Source organism: Bos indicus, chromosome X (assembly GCF_029378745.1).
Source record: "Bos indicus isolate NIAB-ARS_2022 breed Sahiwal x Tharparkar chromosome X, NIAB-ARS_B.indTharparkar_mat_pri_1.0, whole genome shotgun sequence".
NCBI classification, from domain to species: domain Eukaryota; kingdom Metazoa; phylum Chordata; class Mammalia; order Artiodactyla; family Bovidae; genus Bos; species Bos indicus.
In genome coordinates this window covers 121,214,512-121,233,834 of record NC_091789.1, presented here as the reverse complement: position 1 = coordinate 121,233,834, position 19,323 = coordinate 121,214,512, and the positions used below count along the sequence as shown (strand labels likewise).

General features: G+C 45.1%; 2 pseudogenes; both read left to right on the top strand.

Moving 5' to 3' along the window:
- Positions 1-13,227: 13,227 nt before the first annotated feature.
- On the top strand, positions 13,228-14,277 carry LOC139181578 (melanoma-associated antigen B3-like; annotated as a pseudogene).
- A 1,355-nt stretch (positions 14,278-15,632) lies between these two features.
- On the top strand, positions 15,633-16,999 carry LOC139181577 (polyhomeotic-like protein 2 pseudogene; annotated as a pseudogene).
- The last annotated feature ends 2,324 nt before the right edge of the window (positions 17,000-19,323 follow it).

The following is a 19,323-nucleotide window of genomic DNA, read 5'->3' as shown; positions in this document are numbered from 1 at the left end:
AACTACCTGAAAAAGAATTCAGAATAATGAGAGTAAAGATGATCAAAAACCTTGAAAACAAAATGCAGAAAATGCAACAGTCAATTAACAAAGACCTAGAAGAATTAAAGAAAAAAAAATACAGAGACAAACAGCACAATTACTAAGTAAAAGATAATCTAGAAGGAAACAAGAGCAGAATATCTGAAGCAGAAGAACGAATCAGTGAGCTGGAAGACAAAATGGTGGAAATAACGTCTGAAGAGCAGAATAAAGTAAAAGAATGAAAGGAACTGAGGATAGTCTCAGAGACCTCTGAGACAATATCAAACACACCAATTATAGGGGTGTCAGAAGAAGAAGAGAGAAAGAAAGAGTATGAGAAAATTTTTCAAGAGATTATATTTGAAAATTTCCCCAGCATGGAAAAGGAAATAGTCAATGAAGTCCAAGAGGCACAGAGAGTCCCATACAGGATAAACTCAAGGGGAAACATGACAAGACACATACTAATCAAACTAATAAAGACTAAACACAAAGAATATTAAAAGCACCAAAGGAGAAGCAACAAGTAACATACAAGGGAAACCTCATTTTCTTAACAGCTGATCTTTCAGGAGAAACTCTGCAGGCCAGAAGGGAATGGCAAGATATATTTAAGGTACTGAAAGGAAAGATCTACAACCAAGATTACTGTACCTGGCAAGGATCTCATTCAAAATTGATGGAGAAATAAAAATCTTTTCAGACAAGCAAAAGTTAAGAGAATTCAGTATCACCAAACCAGATTTACATCAAATGTTAAAAGGACTTATATAGTCAAGAAATACAGCAGAAGAAAAAGATCTACAAAATCACACCCAAACAATTAAGAAAATGGCAATAGGAGCACATATATCAATAATTACTTTAAATATAAATGGATTAAAGGCTCCAACCAAAAGACACAGACTGGCTGAATGGATACAAAAACAAGACCCATATATATACTGTCTACAAGAAACCCACTTCAGACCTAAAGACATAGACTGAAAGTGAGAAAATGGAAAAGTATATTCCGTGCCAGCTGGAAGCAAAAGAAAGCTGGAGTAGCAATCCTCATATCAGACAAAATAGACCTTAAAATAAACATTACAAGACATAAGAAAGGACACTACATAATGATCAAGGGATCAATCCAAGAGGAAGACATAACAATTGTAAATATCTATGCACCCAACATAGGAGCACCACAATACATAAGACAAACACTAACAGACATAAAAGGAGAAATTGACAGTAACACAATAATAGTAGGAGACTTTAACACCCCACTCACACCAATGGACAGATTATCAACAGAAAATTAATAAGGAAGCACAAGTCTTAAATGATAAATTCAATGAGATGGATCTCATTGACATCGTCAGGACATTCCATCCAAATGCAGAAGAATACACCTTCTTCTCAAGTGCACATGGAACATTCTCCAGGATAGCCCACATCGTGGGTCACAAATCAAACCTCAGTAAATTTAAGAAAACTGAAATCATATCAGGCATCTTCTTTGACCACAATGCTGTGAGACTTGATATCAATTACAAGAAAAAAACTGTAAGAAACACAAACATATGGAGATTAAACAACACGTTTCTGAATATCCAACAGGTTACTAAAGAAAGCAAAAGAGAAATAAAAAAATTTCAAGAAACAAATGACAATGAAAACACGACAACTCAAAACCTATGGGATGTAGCAAAAGCAGTTCTAAGAGGGAAGTTTATAGCAATACAATCCTACATCGAGAAACAAGAAAAACATCAAATAGACAACCAAACTTTACACCTAAAACAACTGGAAAAAGAAGAACAAAACCCCCCAAAACTTAGTAGAAGGAAAGAAATCATAAAGATAAAGCAGAAATAAAAAGAAAGAAACAATAGTAAAGATTAGTAAAACTAAAAGCTGATTATTTGAGAATATAAACAAAATTGACAAACCTTTAGCCAGACTCATGAAGAACAAGAGAGAGAAGAACCAAATCAACAAAATTAGTCATGAAAAAGGCGATGTTACAACACACAATGCAGAAATACAAAGGATTATGAGAGACTATTATGAACAACTATATGGCAATAACAGAGAAGGCAATGGCACCCCACTCCAGTACTCTTGCCTGGAAAATCCCATGGATGGAGGAGCCTGGTAGGCTGTAGTCCATGGGGTCGCTAAGAGTCGGACACAACTGAGCAACTTCCCTTTCACTTTTCACTTTCATGCATTGGAGAAGGAAATGGCAACCCACTCCAGTATTCTTGCCTGGAGAATCCCAGGGACAGGGGAGCCTGGTGGGCTTCCATCTTTGGTGTCGCACAGAGTCGGACACAACTGAAGGGACTTAGCAGCAGCAGTAGCAGCATATGGCAATAAAATGAATAACCTGGAAGAAATGGACAGATTCTTAGATAAGTTCAATATTCCAAGACTGAACCAGGAAGAAATAGAATTTATGTAATTTACAATTACACTGCTTGTAATTGCAAGCAGTGACATTGAAGCTGTGATCAAAAATCTCCCCAAAAAACAAAAGCCCAGGAGCAGATGGATTCACAGGAGAATTCTATCAAACATTTAGAGAAGAGCCTATCCTTCCAAAACTCTTTCAAAAACTTGCAGAGGGAGGAACGCTTCCAAACTCATTCTACTAGGCCACCATCACCCTGATACCAAGACCAGACAAAGACAACACAAAAAAAGAAAACTGCAGGCCAATATCACTGATGAACATAGATCCAAAAATCCAGAACAAAATTTTAGCAAACAGGATTCAGCAACACATCAAAAAACTCATACAGCATGATCAAGTTGGGTTTATTCCAGGAATGCAAGGATTCTTCAATATATGCAAATCAATCAATGTGACACACCATATTAACAAATTGAAAGATAAAAACCATATAATAATCTCAATAGATGCAGAAAAAGCCTCTGACAAAATTCAGCACCCATTTATAATTAAAACTCTTCAAAAAATGGACATAGAAGGAACCTACCTCAACATAGTAAAGGCCATATATGATAAGCCTACAGTAAACATTATTCTCAATGTTAAAAAACTAAAAGCATTCCCTGTAAGATCAGGAACAAGACAAGGGTGTCTGTTTTCACCACTGTTATTCAACTTAGTTCTGGAAGTCCTAGCTGCAGCAATCAGAGAAGAAAAAGAAATAAAAGGAATCCAGATCAGAAACTAAGAAGTAAAGCTCTCACTGTTTGCATGATACTGTACATAGAAAAACCTAAAGATAGTATCAGAAAATTACTAGTACTAATCAGTGAATTTAGCAAAGTTTCAGGATACAAAATCAATACACAGAAATCACTTTCATTTCTATATACTAGCAATAAAAATCAGAGAGAGAAATGAAGTAATCAATCCCATTCACCATTGCAACAAAAAAAGTTAAATATCTAGGAATAAACTTACCTAATGAGACAAAAGAACTTTATGCAGAAAATTATAAGAGACTGATGAAAGAAATCAAAGATGACATAAACAGATGGAGAGATATTCCATGTTCCTGGGTAGGAAGAATCAATATTATGAAAATGACGATACTACCAAATGCAATCTACAGATTCAATGTGATCCCAATCAATTCGCCAATGGCATTTTTCACAGAACTAGAACAAAACATTTCACAATTCATATGGAAACACAAAAGACCCTGACTAGCTAAAGCAGTCTTGAGAATGAAGAATGGAGCTGGAGGAATCAACCTTCCTGACTTCAAATTATACTACAAAGCTACAATCATCAAGACAGTATGGTACTGGCAAAAAAAACACACAAATATACACCAAAGGAACAAAATAGAAAGCCCAGAAATAAACCCATGCACCTATGGGTACCTTATTGTTGACAAAGAAGGCAAGAATATACAATGGAGCAAAGAGAGTCTCTTCAATAAATGGTGCTGGGAAAACTGGACAGCTATGTATAAAAGAATGAAATTAGAACACTTCCTAACACCATACACAAAGATAAACTCAAAATGGATTAAAGACCTAAACGTCAGACCAGAAACTATAAAACTCTTAGAGGAAAACATAGGCAGAACACTCAAAGACATAAATCAAAGCAAGATCCTCTATGACCCACCTCCTAGAGTAATGGAAATAAAAACAAAAGTAAATAAGTGGGACCTGATTAAAGTTAAAAGCTTTTGCACAGCAAAGGAAACTATAAGCAAGGTGAAAAGACAACCTTCAGAAAAGGAGAAAATAAAAGCAAATGTAACAACTGACAAAGGATTAATTTCCAAAATATACAAGCAGCTCCAAATAGGGAAAGGAGCATGTCAAGGCTGTATATTGTCACCCTGCTTATTTAATTTATATGCAGAGTACCTCATGAGAAATGCTGGGCTAGATGAAGCACAAGCTGGAATCAAGATTGCTGAGAGTAATATCAATAATCTCATATGTAGTTGACACCACCCTTATGACAGAAAGTAAAGAAGTAAAGAGCCCCTTGATGAAAGTGAAAGAGGAGAGTGAAAAATTTGGCTTAAAACTCAACATTCAGAAAACTAAGATCATGGAATCTGGTCCCATCACTTTATGGCAGCTAGATGGGGAAACAGTAGAAACAGTCACAGACTTTATTTTCGGGGGGCTCCAAAATCACTGAGGATGGTGACTTCAGCCACGAAATTAAAAGATGCTTGCTCCTTGGAAGAAAAGTTATGACCAACCTGCTGTTGCTGCTGCTGCTGCTGCTAAGTCGCTTCAGTCGTGTCCGACTCTGCAACCCCATAGACGGCAGCCCACCAGGCTCCCCCGTCCCTGGGATTCTCCAGGCAAGTACACTGGAGTGGGTTGCCATTTCCTTCTCCAATGCATGAAAGTGAAAAGTGAAAGTGAAGCCACACAGTCGTGTCCGATTCTTTGCGACACCATGGACTGCAGCCTACCAGGCTCCTCCGTCCATGGGATTTTTCCAGGCAAGTGTACTGGAGTGGGGTGCCATTGTCAGCATATTAAAAAGCAGAGACATTACTTTGTCAACAAAGGTCCATCTAGTCAAAGCTATGTTTTTTCCAGTAGTCATGTATGGATGTGAGAGTTGAACTATAAAGAAAGCTGAGCGATGAAAAATGGATGCTTTTGGACTGTGGTATTGGAGAAGACTCTTGAGAGTCCCTTGGACTGCAAGGAGATCCAACCAGCCCATCCTCAAGGAAATCAGTCCTGAATATTCATTGGAAGGACTGATGCTGAAGCCGAAACTCCAATACTTTGGCCCCCTGATGCAAAGAGCTGACTCACTTGAAAAGACCCTGATGCTGGGAAAGCTTGAGGGCAGGAGGAGAAGGGGACGACAGAGGATGAAATGGCTGGATGGCATCACCGACTCAATGGACATGAGTTTGAGTAAGCTCCAGAAGTTGGCGATGAATAGGGGGGCCTGGCGTGCTGCAGTCCATGGGTCGCAAAGAGTCAGATACAACTGAGTGACTGGACTGAACTGAACTGAACAAGCAGCTCATACAACTCAATGCCAGGAAAACAAGCAACCCAATCAAAAAGTGGCAAATAGAGCTAAACAGACATTTCTCCAAAGAAGACATACAGATCGCTAATAAACACCTGAAAAGATGCTAAACATCGCTCATTATTAGAGAAATGCAAATCAAAACCACAATTAGATATCTTCTCACACCAGTCAGAATGGCCATCATCAAAGTCTACAAACAATAAATGCTGGAGAGGGTGTGGAGAAAAGGGAATGTTCCTGCACTGTTGGTGGGAATGTAAATTGATACAGCCACTATGGAAGATGATATGAAGATTCCTTGAAAAACTAGGAATAAAACCACCATATGACCCAGAAATCCCACTCCTTGGCATATACCCTGAGGAAACCAAAATTGAAAAAGACACATGTATCCCATTGTTCATTGCAGCACTATTTACAATAGCTAGAACATGGAAGCAACCTAGATGTCCGTCAACAGATGAATGGATAAAAAAAGTAGTGGTACATATACACGATGGAATATTACTCAGCCATAAAAAGGAACGCATTTGAGTCAGTTCTGATGAGGTGGATGAACCTAGAACCTATTATACAGAATGAAGTGAGTCAGAAAGAGAAAGATAAATATCATATTCTAATGCACATATATGGAATCTAGAAAAATGGCATGGAAGAATTTATTTACAGGGCAGCAATGGAGAAACAGACATAGAGAATAGACTTATGGACATGGGTAGACGGGAGGGGAGGGTGAGATGTATGGAAAGTGCAACATGGAAATTTATATTACCATATGCAAAATAGACAGCCAATGAGAATTTGCTGCATGGCTCAGGAAACTCAACAGGGGCTCTGTATCAACCTAGAGGGGTGGAATGGGGAATGACATAGGAGGGAGGTTCAAAAGGGAGGGGATATATGTATACCTATGGCTGATTCATGTTGATGTTTGACAGAAAACAACAAAATTCTGTAAAGAATTTATCCTTCAATAAAAATAATTTTTAAAAAGTACTTCTGTAACTTGTCAAAGAGTGTTCTGCCTAGGTTCTCCTCTGAGAGTTTTATAGTGTCTGACCTTACATTTTGATCTTTGATCCATTCTGAGTTTATTTTTGTGTATGGTGTTAGAGATTATTCTAATTTGATTCTTTTCCATGTAGCTGTCCAGTTTCCAGAGCACCACTTATTGAAGAGACTTTCTTTTTTGGTTTGCTAGTATTTTATTCAATATTTTTGAATTTATGTTCTTCAGTGATACTGGCCTGTCATTTTCTTTGTGTGTGTGTTTCTCTGCCTGGTTTTGCTATCAGGGTGATGGTGGCCTCATAGAATGACCTTTGGAGTGTTCCTTCCTCTGCAATTTTTTGGAAGAGTTTGAGATGGACAGGCATTAACTCTTCTCTAACTGTTTGATAGATTCACCTGTGAAACCGTCTGGTCCTGGGCTTTTTATTGGAAAATTTTAAATCACTGTTTTACAGTACTTGTCATTGGTCTCTTCACATTCTCTGTTTCTTCCTTGTTCAATCTTGGAAGGTTGTACCTCTAAGAATCTGTCCATTTCCTCCAGATTGTCCATTTTATTTGCATATAGTTGTTTGTAGTAGTCTCCTATGATCCTTTGAATTTCACACAAGTGTATTCTTAATGAAACCAGCCCTGATTACCTTGTGGTGTGACCATAAAGGTAAAATGAGGGAATGTAATGCAGGAAAATTCTCCCCCCACAGAAGAACATACCATGAGCCCGTGTTAGAGGAATTTTATACAATTGGACACATTCTGGTGTTTCCTCACTAAAAAGTCTAGTCCTCTTTTGTATCAGCCAGAATAGCAGGGAGTTAGAATTGAATTGCTTTTGTGTGTGTGTGTGTGTGTGTGTGTGTGTGTGTGTGTGTTATGTTAAAAATCAAATGTTACCAGGAGAAATAGCCATTGGTTGTGGTGCTAAAGGCCATGGGCTACATAGAGGACCTGCAGTGAATGTATTCCCCCTGGAAATTGCCCAGACATCTAGATTCGCATGTCTGTAGTCTCTGCTGGAGGGGTAAAATGATTTGGTCATCTACCAGAAAGATTAAACCTCAGCATGCTCAGAAAGGAAGTGCAGAAATCAGTGTTTTAACATGTGTTCTCCTGAGTTGCCCTCTGAAAGTCAGCTCTGCCTGAGTCTAAGACAGCTTCCTCTTTCACTTTCTTCAATGTGATGCAATAACTCTTTCACCCTCCTCCTCACTAGGTAAGATTTTCAAGGTGGAGAGTGAGACAGAGCCTGAAATTCCATGGGCCTGTCTTCAGTAGACAAGCTCGTCCTCAGCACATGGTGGGGTGGAAATATTAGGAGCCTCTGACCAAATGGGCTCCAGTCATGGAACTGGACAAATTCCTTAGAAGTTGGGTAGCACGTGTGACTCTCAAGCTATGGTATGACAGCCACCTCTAAAGGAAAACTTTTCAGGGTTCTTTAAGTGAACCCTCAAATCCAAATTGGTCACCTTGAGACTGTCCATTCTTCTCAGTGGCTTTCCAGGGAATTCATACAGCCAACTCTTCCCAGAAACCAAACTAGGAGATGGAATTGGGTCCTAACTTAAGGAGAGATGCCTCTAGTTTGCCCCTTTTTCTTCTTAAAGTAACAAAGTGCTCTGAGCCAAGATAGATAAGTCCTGATGGCTTTCCTACAACTCCCATGAATGCAAGGGTTTTCCAGGGGAAGCCAACATTTCTGTGTCATCTGGAGACCTCAATTTCCTAATAAGAGTGCTGGTTGATGTTGGCTGCAATCCATGAAGGCTGGCAAGAGGCAGCAAGCATTGGTTAAAGACAGTTGGTCCAGGCTCTCTGCTGGTCAAGATGTAAACTATTTTGAGCACTAGAGTGGAAGAAATCAGTCAGTCGACTGCAGAGCTCAGTTAGGACTGATGAGTGGCCAGGAAGAGCCAAGACAGCTGACCTAATAGTAATAAATTCCATCCAGGCACTAAAACTCCAAATTTAAAGCAATAGCCTATAAAGAGACATGTGAAGGAAGCAAAGCCTCTGATAATCACCTTTCTTAAATACCAATTAATCCAACCTTGTCAATGCTTATGTAACATTCCAGTCCTGTTGGTACAAAAATCTTGGACCTGGGATTATAACTTTTTATACAATTTGAGAACCATCAACCAAATTGAGGATGATTTCCCACAAGCTTCAAGAATGTACAAAGAGAAATGGGGGGATTGAAACATAAAACACTGAGCAGTTTAAAGTGATTTTGCCTTCTTAAAACTGGTTGCTGATTAATCAAACCTTGAGTTATTTTTAGAGGCAGCACTGTGCATGTGCAAAAAGGAGCCTATGTTTCCAGGATGACTGCAGAACCAAGAGGGTTCAGTCTCTGGAACTCTCAGAGTAGGAATGTTGCCAGGGGAGAACTGTATGAAGTCCTTCAATAAGGAAAATCTGGCTTCTAGCAACATGAATAGCTTACATGAACTAATTCAAGACTAGCCAAATAGTTTCCAAGTTTGCAGTTCCCCTAAACCCTTTCATTTTACCCCAGTTTCTGGGTTGAGGAGACAGATTTGAGAGCCCTGCCTCATGTCTTCTTGCCACTCCACCTTGAAATAAAGTTTGTCTCTCAAAAGCCCATTCCATAGTATTGGCTTCTATGTGCATCAGGCAGTGAGCCCTTGCTGGGGAACACTAGTGACTGATAGGCCTGGAATTAGATCCCTCTCTGAATTCCTCTAGATCCGACGCTGTTATACTCCTCTTGGCCTAAAGCAGAACTTGTGTTCCTTAACACTCGAAAGTATCTTGGGATAAAAGTAAGGACTCTGGATATATTCCAATACACTTCGTCAGGCACAAAGCCTTGAAGGCTACCTCAGGAAATGACAGCAATAAGGAGGAGAAATAGATGATAGTGACAATAAGATCGTCTCTCTATGCAGTTTCAGAGAACTTCAATCAAAAGAGCAGAAAACCATATTGGACTGCTCCTTTCCTTTAGAAATGTGCGCATATCTCAGATATGGGGGGTTGGGTTCTAGATCACGGAAATAAAGTGAATATTGCCATAAAGTAAATCATAGGAATTTGGGGGATTCCCAGTGCTTATAAAAGTTGTTAATCCTATTGTACACTTACTAGAAGATGTCTAAAAAATGTACATAGCTTAATTTAAAATTAGAATACAACTACAATAGTAACAGAGACCTGGTCAGAGCACCATAAGGAATAAAATATGCGAAGAGTTTAAAATATTTCACAAATTTACAAAATGTGGCCCAGGGACCCCAAGTGAACACACGATTTTGGGGAAATGATGCCATAGTTATGTTCAATGCACAGTTACTGTAAACTTTCAGTTTGTAATGAAACACAATATATGTGAAGCATGGTTAAGTGAAGTACAATTTTTTAAAGGTATGCCTATAAATCAATTAAAACAATTCACATAAGAGACTGACTCTGGCTAAGTTTTTTGTTTTTTTCTTTTAAATTAATTTAATTGGAGATTAGTTACTTTACAATATTGTGGTTTTTTGCCATATATTGACATGAATAAGCCACAGGTGTACGTGTGTCCCCCCATCCTAAATCCCGCACCCTCCAGAAACAGAGAGATCAACATTTTTCTCTGGGAGCGTACCCCATCCTGCCCCCTGCCTTCTGTGACATTTTCCCCATCTCATACGAAGTCTGGAACATGAAACTCTAAGGTTTGCTTTAGGGACACTGCTCAAGATTTTGCAGGGATGTGGTGTTCCCCAGGAACCTATTATTCCAAGAGATAGACAAAATGAAGGCCCACATGAGTGAGGACTGGAGGGACAACCACCCTAAAATATAGGTCATTCAGAGACCTGCCCAAACTTGTTCTCAAACCTAGAACACGCAGACAGGATACTTGTAATTCCCTATTACAAGTCTTAGAGTTCTCTGTGAGGTCAAAGTCTCAGTCTAAGAAGAATGGCCTCAGTTCAGTAGAGGGAGAATCTCAGGTTGGAGGGTCAGGTCCCAGGACTGGCCAGGACCATGGTGAGGTCCCTGAGTGAAGAAAGAAGTATCACTAGACCCACAAATGAGGAGGCTTTACATACAGACCCCTGCCCCTATTCCTAACCCCAGAGGCTCCAGGCAGAGTTATAAGGATGAGAAGCCTCTTCATTTCTGTCTGGTCTCAGTGAGGGGAAGGGCTTTTTCTCTCAGGATCAAACCTCAGTTCTGCAGAGGAGGGCGTCTTGGCCATCACCACAGTGAAGGTGAGGCCCATCGGTGCTAATGAGAGGGTCTCTCCCACCAAGGAGGAACGCTCACAGAGTGGCACTGCCACTGTCAAGGACAGATGCTCAGAGACACGTCCTGACTCCCCACTCGGGATTTGGGGAGGCTAAGGCTTTGTTTGGGGGCAGGAGGACTTAAGTCCATAGAGTAAGGGGACTCAGGCTCTGACAGATGGTACAGGGAGGACCCTAGGGGATGACCCAGGGACCGCTGAACACTGAACGATGGAGTCCCCACAAAGCCCCACCCCTGCCATCATCCCTCAGAGATCCCACACAGGGTAGCCATCACCAGAATTGGCTCCCCCCAACTTCCGTGCTGGTGGCAATGAGCTCTGATTGTTGTTCAGGGTGTTCGTTTAAATGAGAGTGGATTCCCAGGACTGATCTGAAGGCAAGGTGAGGACCTGAATGTGGACTCATGGGACCATTGCCCCTCCTGTAACAAAGCGAAACCCACCAAGTCTCACCTCTATGGTCGGCAGGGGATGGTTCCTACAACACTGTTAGGCTGAATTATCAGTAAATCTTGGTCTAAGAGATTGTGTAACATCAAAGAGATTACTTGATTCTATAATAGAAACCTAGGCCCCAACTCCAGCCATGGGGAGGGGTCCGAGTGCTAACTCAGCACTGGCAATAAAGATGGTGACACAAAGCAGCACCCATGCACTCAATTCCCTGACTTCTCCTCTGCTGAACTCTAGGAGGTGAAGCTATGTTTGGAGGCTTGTGGACAGAGTTCTGGTAAGGGAGGAGTGTCAGACTCTAATAGACATGAAGATGGAGACTCCGAATGAGGACCATAGGACACGCTCCGCGGCTTTCCCCACGCCACCCCCCGCGTGCCCCTGTCCCCCTGTGCCCCTGCGTCCCTGAGCTATCTGACACCCTGTGCATCATGGCCAGAAATGAGTCATCCTGACTTCCGTTTTACAGTTTCCTGGAAGTAAGGACTTCTATCCGGCAATCAGGCCTCTGGCGGCAGAAGGTGGATTCCCAGCACTGGTCCAGAGTCGAGGTGAAAACTGAGTTGGGACTGAGGCAGGGGCCACTCAGCCCATAAGCAAGAGGGCCGCACTAAGTTTCACTGCTGCTGTGAGCCCTGGGAAGCTCCGGCAGAGCCATCAAACTGAGTTCTGCCTGGGCAAGTCTCAGGGATGGGAGGGCTTTGGTCAGGCGTAGCCCCTGCTTGCAGATGGAGGATACTTCTGTCCTAACTGCAGTGAATTGAGAACCCTAAGTACTGACTGGGGGGCCTTCCCCGTTTAAGGGTGGTATCACAAAGCAGAGTGCCTATATATCTAGGGGGCTCGAGTGAAGGGTAGTCATGTATGTCTTATCCTGACTTTGCCCCTCCAGGAACTCGGGGAATTCAGGACTTTGCTCTGAGGCTGAATGACCCAGGTTATTGGTGGGAGGAGTCCTGAGTTCTACCCAGACCGGAACGAGGTCTAAAGTGAACACCAACTCTAAGTGTAAGTTGTCATAGATTTTGGCTCTTTTCCAAATGGAAACCTAGCGTATCTATCTGTGAAGCTGAGTGAGTCTTCTCACTTTTGTCTGGAGAGTTCAGAGATGTGAGGATGTTGGAATATGTGAATGGCCTCAATTCTGCCAAGGGAGGAGGCCCAGGGCTTCAGAGGAGTCAGCATGAGGGCCCTGAAAGAACAATGTTGATCGCTCTCACCCTAGAACAGGGAAAACAATAGAGAGCACCATCCCCCACCCCCACCCACCGCACAGCACTGAGAAGCCCAGGCATGGAAGTCAGGTGTATGTGAACTCTCCTTCTTTCTGATGGTATGGGATTGGTGAGAGCCTTTGTCTGAGAGGAGGTACACCAGGGCAGCAGATACCGGTGTCCCAGGCTCTACCTAGAGCCAAGGAAAGACCCTGAAAGAGGACGGAAAACCCCAGTGAGCCCAGGACAGAGTTCCCTAGAGCTGACTGCTGTGGGTGCCCCCTGCCAGGGACACTGGGCTGAGGTACCTCTTCACTTCTTCAGGTATCACAGGAAGATGAGGACCAGGCTTTGGGGTATAAGCTTAGAGCCGCACAGAGGAGGGGCCCCTGCATCTGCCAAAAGTTGATACGATTTTCCTGAATATGAACCGAGAGGACCCCCACCCTCCAGAATGGAGGGGGTTAACCTCAAGGACTGGCCCACTGCTCCTCAGCCCCAGGAAGCAGGCGGCAGGGCTGGCAGGCTGCAGCCTGAGTCTCAATTATTTTGACAGAGTTTTCAAGAGGACAGGGTGATCAGATCAGGAGTCCTCTGGGTTTGTAGAGCAGTGCCCACATGGAAACCTGCAGAGTGGGCCTTCTTAAAGGCCGAGTGGTGCCTCCCTGCCGTGGGCACTCACAACCTCTCATCCTCTCTCCTCTCTGCCCAGATCACGTGCTGTTCTACCTGCACTCCTGCCTGTTGTCCTGACCACAGTCACCATGCCTCGGGGTAAGAAGGCTAAGCTCCACACCTGTGAGAAACACCGCCAGGCTCAGCATGGCACCCAGGATCTGAGGGGTGCTCAGGTCACTGCCACCATGATGGAAGCACTCTCATCTTCCTCCAATCCTGGTCCTGGGGTTGATGCTAAGGGAAAGTCCGGTGCTAGGTTTTGTAACCATCTCAAGAGTCCTCAGGGGGCCCTGGCCACCACCACTGTACCTGTAGGTGTTTCTCCCACAAGATCATCCAAAAGAGCCCTTGGGAAAATTCGGAAAAAGCGAAATTCCTCTCAACCCCCTCTCTCCAATGTGCGGTCTGGAAAACACTCACTAACCAGGCAGACAGGTCTGTTGGTGCAGTTCCTGTTACACATGTGTAAGATGAAAAAGCCCATTAAGAAAGCAAATATGCTGAAGATCATCGATAAAAAGTACCAAAATTGATTCCTCAGGATCCTCAAAAGTGCTTCTGACAGGATGGAGGTGGTATTTGGTATTGACGTGAAGAAAGACAACACTGCCAAGCATTGTTATGTCCTTGTCAGCAAGATGAATCTCCCCCACAATGGGATCCTGCACCATGGCAGGGGTTTTTCCAAGACCAGTCTCCTGATGAATCTCCTGGATGTGATCTTCATGAAGGGCAACTGCACCACAGAGGAAGACATCTGGGATTTCCTGGGTAAGATGAATATCTATGCTGGGAAGAGGCACTTCATATTTGGGGAGCCCAAGAAGCTCATCACCCAAGATTTGGTGCAGCTGAAGTATTTGGAATATCAGCAAGTGCCCGGCAGTGATCCAGCATGCTATGAGCTCCTGTGGGGTCTGAGAGCACACGCTGAAGCAAGCAAGATGAGAGTCCTGGAGTTCCTGGCCAGGATTAACCACTTGGATTCCAGTGCCTTCCACTTTGGGTATGAAGAGGCTTTGAAAGATGAGGAAGAGGGGGCCCAAGCTAGCGGATGTCCCAGTGTTCCCCCAGCAGTTCCTTCCACACCTAGTGAAGCTGAGGCAAATTCTGCACTTTGTGGCTCAAGAGAGTAGTCAGTGTTCCAAGTAGTATAGGACTGGACGTCACCGAGGATTCATAGTGTAAAATACCTTGGTGTTCCTGTTCTGTATGGGGAATTTAGAAATCAACTTGTGTTTTTAAGTTCTCTACTTTTCTAATGCTGCTCCTAAATGAAAGCTTACCTAGCTTATAATCTAAGTGTATGAATAACATCAGTCACACTTTTATTGGTCTTAATGATAAGAGTTTTTCTGTTGTGTAAAGCAAATGGGGAAGCTTCCATCTTATTTAGTAAGCCAGTTCAAGACAAAATAGCATTGCAATATGTTATTTCCTTGAAAATATGAAAAAGTTAAGCAGTAAAATATGTGGGATCAAGAAACATAGGAAAAGTAAGATGGTATTTGGATTCCTCATGCCTTGTACTCTGCGTTTTACAAAATTATAAACAACAGTATACACTTGGTTAATTCAAAATGTAGAATTAAATTCTAATAATTTCAACCTCATGCTCACAGGCTCATTTATTCCCTAAACATGAACTGAGCCTCTGCTCATAGTAGGCTCCATGCTAGTACTTGGAGAGCTGAGAAAAAGATCTAGCCACTGACCATAAAATTACAGAGGCGAGAAGCAGCTGTCATGCAAAGGAAACGGTGACATGACAGCAGTCAAATGTGAATTCCCTGATGCAAGGGAGTGGTGGGCCTTGGGAAAATAGAAGTCCTTAAGTGGGAAGTAATTATAAGTTGTGTGCATGGCGGGCTGGATGAGGCTGTGGCAATCGTGACCAGGGACCAGGTTCTCACATGGTGGGCCGCATAGTTTAAAGACAAAGCCTGGGATGGGAAACTGCCCTTAACAGTTACAGGCACACTTCACTCTGTTGCACGTTGCTTTATTGTATTTCACAGGTACTGCTTTCTTTCCTTTGTTCTTTTTCTTTACCAAATTGAAAGTTTGTGTTAGTCAACCTTGCTTCCAGCAAGTCTTTTGGCTCCATGTTTCCAACATCGTTTGCTCACTTCATGTCTGTGTGTCACGTTTTGATACCTCTTGCAATGTTCACACCCTCAGCAGCAAAAATAATGGACTCAGTGAAGGCTCAGATAATGGTTAGCATCTTTTTTCTTTCAGCAAAGAGGTGTTTCTATTTAAGATATCTATATTGTTCTGAGGCATAATGCTATTGCCCACTTAATAGCCTACAATATAGTGTAAACATAAGTTTTATGAAAGTACTGGGAAACCAAAAATTTCTTGTGACTCAATTGTGATATTGACTGTCCTTCAGGGGTTGGGAACCAAACTTGCAGTATTTTCTGGGTCTCCCTGTGCTTTGGGATTGTGAGTAAATCAGACAGAAATCGCGTGAACCTGGCGTGGAATGTATCCTGTAGCTCTTGTTCCGGTGCAGGCAAGCAATGTGCAGATTAGATGTTTTATGCACGTTGCCTTCTATTCACAGAGTTTCTGAGAAATCAGGGTGAGGTCTCCACGGCGGCTGCAGCCCTAGAGCGCCCGATGTGCACGCGTGCAATCCGCCTCCACTCGCACTTCTACCCTGGCCTCGCGCCCCTGCCACACTTTGTGGACGCCAGCTCGGCTGGTGCGGTCGAACGCGCTGCGGCAGCCCTGGGCCCGGGCTCGGAGGCTCCCGGCGGAGAGGAGGCGGCCCGCCCGGCCAGGGACCCCACGCAAGGCGGCGGCTGGCCTAGGGGTTGCGTAGTCCCCGCCCGGCCAGGCCCAGCCGGGCCCTGGACAGAGACAGGGCAGGGCATTGTTCATGCACTGACCGACCTTAGCACCCCTGGCATGACCTCAGGGAACGGAAACTCTGCCTCCAGCATCACTGGCACTGCCCCAAGAATGGTGGGACGCTTGTCTCTGCTGGTGGGGAATCTCAAGAAGTATGCACATGGGTTCTTGCCTGAGAAACTTCCGCAGCAGGACCATAACACCACCACTGACTTAGAGATGGAGGAGCCCTATCTGCAAGAATCCAAAGAGGAGGGTACTCCACTCAAACTCAAGTGCGAGCTCTGTGGCTGTGTGGACTTTGCCTCCAAGTTCAACCATCCCAATCACTTCTGTTCCATGGCTTGTGCAAAAAGGTACAACGTGGGGTGCACCAAACGAGTGGGGCTTTTCCACTCAGACCGGAGCAAGCTGCAGAAGGTGGGAGCCATGACCCACAACCGCTGTCAGGCCAGCAAAGCCAGTCTGCCGACACTTACCAAGGATACCAAGAAGCAGCCAACAGGCACTGTACCCCTTTCAGTTACCGCTGCCCTGCAGCTAACACACAGCCAGGAAGACTCCAGCCGTTGCTCAGATAACTCAAGCTATGAGGAACCCTTGTCCCCCATCTCAGCCAGCTCGTCCACCTCCCACCGGCGACAAGGCCCACGGGACCTGGAGCTCCCTGACATGCACATGCAGGACCTGGCGGGCATGGGACACCACTTCCTGTCAAGTGGGCCCACCAAGTGGAACGTGGACGATGTCTATGAATTCATCCGCTCTCTGCCAGGCTGCCAGGAAATCACAGAGGAGTTTCGTGGCCAGGAGATCGATGGGCAAGCTCTACTGCTGCTCAAGGAGGACCACCTGATGAGTGCCATAAACATCAAGCTGGGGCCCCCCCTCAAGATCTACGCGAGCATCAGCATGCTTAAGGAGCAGGGCCGGTCGAGGGAAGGGCCCTCGCTGTGGGGCGTGGCTGGGGAGGAGGTCTCGGGACCTCCTTGGTGACTCTCAGGGGCCTTTCTTTCTGTGGGAGGGGCAGAGAGGTAGGTGGCACAGAAGTTGGGGCTTTATGCTTGTAAATATTTGAATGCACTGGCTTCCTCCAAAGTCCCACGACTCTAGCCCCGCTTCTCTTCCCCTCTTTCTATCCCCCATTTTCCAGGGGGTATGTGGTCAGGGCTCCCAACCTGAGTTGGGTCACTTCCCAGGGCAGCCGTCGGGCCTGGAGAGAGGCTTCGGAAGCCCTCGCCTGCCTTCGTCCTCTTCTTTCTCGGGGCCCAGCTCACTCTTCCGTTGCCAGCTTCTCCCACTTCAGCCTGTTACTGAAGCCGCCAGAAGGGTTCTCCCCCCTCATCCCTGCAGGTGGAGGGAGAGAAGCTGGGCCCGCTTTGGCCACACCTGCTAGTACAGCCACCTTAACGCTATGTGTGTGACTGTGTGGGAGCCTGGACTGACTGACGGGCCGAGATCCCCCCCGGCATCTCCAGGTGTTTTGTAACAAACAGCCACTTAGTGCTTCGTCCTGGACTCCACTCAGCCTCAGGATGGGGAATAGGAAAAAGCGCTGCCTCGGTGCAGAGGCAGGATCAGAAAGCGATGCAGGTTAGCAGGAGATTTTCCTTTCCAGATTGTCGTGGTGTCTCTGCAGCCCTTTCTTGCACTGTGACACCCCCCACCCCGACTGCCCTGCTGTGTCACAGACGGCATTAAGGAAGCTGCCAGTGGGCTGGGCCAAGCTGTGCCTCCTGGTCTTGCCTGTCCACCCACCGTGAGAGCCCAGTGGTGGGGCCCAGAGAACGTCCAAGGGCGGAAGAGCTGGAGTGACCGCCGAGGTGAAGAAGGCAGCCTTCAGCCTCGGCTCCCACACTTCTTTGCCTCTGGAACTTGCTGGCAGCAGTGTGAGCTGCCCATGGAGGAGGTGGGGCAAGAAGGGCAAGGGCCGGCCACTGACCTGCCCTGCACACTGCAGGCTCCCAGGGAAGAGTTGGACTCTCCCCAGGGGAGGGTAGGTGCCCTTCTCAGTTCGTTCTATTCCCCACTCACACCCCCAGGCAGGGTTGGAAATGAAGGACTTTTTTAACCTTTTTGGTTTTTTAAAAATAAATCTGTAAAATCCATTCCTTCTGTGCCTTTCTACCCTGGGGATGCCTTTCTGTGATCCTGAAGAGCTACTTTTCACTTGCAGGGAGAGGGTAGGTCCCTGGGCTGGTAGGGGGACGACCACCTTAACTGGACAGCATATCCTCCACGTTTTGCGGCATCATTTGAGGGCACACTCAGCCCCGGTTCAGATCCCACCTGTTCTTCATGGGTATTCCTTGGGAGTGCAAGGGTCCAGGGCCCCTTAAACTCTGAGCCTCCCCAACCAAACACTGCTGTTGGGGAGACAGGACGCTGTTCATCAGGAATACCTGGCCCACCGGAGGCAGAGCCCAGAGCTCCCCACCCTCACACATGCACCTGTGGTGCATGCGGCTCCATGTCCAGCACAGCCCTTGGGGTAACTCTGCCTCACTCAACAGCTGAGCATTCTTTGGATGCTGGAATAGCAAACTGTTAGGAGAGTCTCTGCCTCAGGAGGCAATTGCCTGAGCCTCGAATAAAGAAGGGGCCTTCCAAACACAGGCTGCTTGTACACTCAATTAGTCTGTAACAGAGGGGCCCAGGGAGACTGATTAGCAGGGACCTTTTAAGAACTAATACCCACATCTTGATGACAACTGCAGAAAACCTTTAAGATGTAACTACTTCCTGGAGGAAGAGGAGAAACAAACAACTGACTAGTTGACCACCCACAGGATGGAGCTAGGACTTGGGAGGTCTGGTCTACAGAAGGTTGGGAATGGCTAGCCAGACAGGGGCCATCATGGGACCCTGGGCTGAGGGGGAGTGGGGAGGGTCCCCCAGGAAGACCCCCATATTGCCCACCCCACTCCAGGGCAGGGGAGCGGGCCACTGTGGCCCGTGCAGCTTGGCGAGTCCATGCTGGACCTCGACTTTCGCTTTCTGGAGGACAAAGCCAGGCCCAGCCAGAGTCTGTCCTTGTATGTGAGGTGGGAGAGGGAGCTGAAACTCCTGAAAGAGGATAGGGTGGATCTGCAGGGCTGACTGACACAGGTAAACACACTCCTGCCGTCTCTTCACTCTGGGTGGAAGGACTCAGTCTGAAGGGTGCTTCCTTCAACATATATTCGCTCCTGATATTCATGCCTTACATAGAATTTTGCAAAACTTTTGATCGTGACTGACAGTTTGTTCCCCACTCTCACATATGTACTGAGATGTATGTAACTGAAGCAAAACAGAATAATACCTACCCTGATATAAAA